Below are 1,120 nucleotides of genomic sequence, written 5' to 3'. Positions count from 1 at the left end.
AAATTTTTTATATTTTTAAATTTGTTTTGTTTTTTGTCAATTTACATCAAGCTGTCATTGTGAATGATTCTCCAGTATGACTGACTGCTTGATAATTACATACATTTTTTTAATATTTGGCTATTAAGCTGCTCCAAACTTATGAACAGCCAATAATAACCTTAGTGACTGAGCCTGAAATGCTCATACTGCAGCATTTCAGGATCAGATGTCACTAAAGACTTCTGATCGTTCCCAGAACTCTCAGAAGTCTGGTACAATGTTTCAACAAAGAAACCTTTTGCTAAATGTTTCTGTTGCTGAAACCTGTTGCAAAAAGCTGATACACAGTGGGATTTCCTAGGGCCAACTTGGGCGTGGTCGTTTTCTGCGATTTCGCTGGCACGCACAATTTTAAGGCTTGACATGTTTGGTGTATATCTACCCGACGTGACCTCGTCTTTTATATTTTACAAATAAATTGGAGCGATAATAAATGTTTCATCACATTTCATAGGGGAACGGGTTTTTTTTTCACAATTTACAGTACTTTTTTGTGATATAGTAAACAATAAAAACCCCAGTGGTGATTTAAATAACACCAAAAGAAAGCTCTATGTGTCCCGGCCAGGAGGGGGTTTAACACCCCGGTCAGCAAGTGGTTAAAGGCCAAGTTCCCCTTTTTTGCAAAAATGTTTTTTTTTAAATGCATATTTAATATAAACTTTTTTTATTTTTTTATTTTTGTATTCAAGCCTGGAAAGCATTGCAACTGGGATCACTGGATCATGGCTGCAAAGCTCAGGCTTCTGCAGTTCCCTACCAAACTGACGCTCCGTACTGAAGTACAGAGTTTGTTTAAATTTCGCTTGCAAATGGCGAGCGCTCATTGGTCTCCGTGGTCACCTGACTTCTTGCTAAGATAGGCAAAGAGAGAAAGAAAGAGAAGTGCTTCTCATTGGTCAGCGCGGTCAGGCTACCGTGCTGACCAAATGAGTGCTCACCATTTGCAAGCCAAATTTAAACTGGAACTCCATGCTTCAGTTTGGGAGGAAACTGCAGAAGCCCGAGCTTCCAGTGACCACAGTTGCAATGCTTTCCAGGCTTTAATACAAAATGTTATATATATATATATATATAT

At 38.6% G+C, this 1,120-nt stretch overlaps 1 protein-coding gene across 1 annotated transcript in view; it reads left to right on the top strand.

Annotated features, from left to right (window-relative positions):
* The window catches only part of GAN (gigaxonin), a 58,320-nt gene that overhangs the window by 33,597 nt on the left and 23,603 nt on the right, over nucleotides 1–1,120 (top strand). The gene's annotated exons all lie outside the window — the stretch shown is intronic.

The sequence above is a fragment of the Nanorana parkeri genome, unplaced genomic scaffold (genome assembly GCF_000935625.1).
Source record: "Nanorana parkeri isolate BGI_ZX_2015 unplaced genomic scaffold, ASM93562v1 scaffold195, whole genome shotgun sequence".
NCBI lineage: Eukaryota > Metazoa > Chordata > Amphibia > Anura > Dicroglossidae > Nanorana > Nanorana parkeri.
This window is presented reverse-complemented; position numbering and strand designations above follow the sequence as displayed.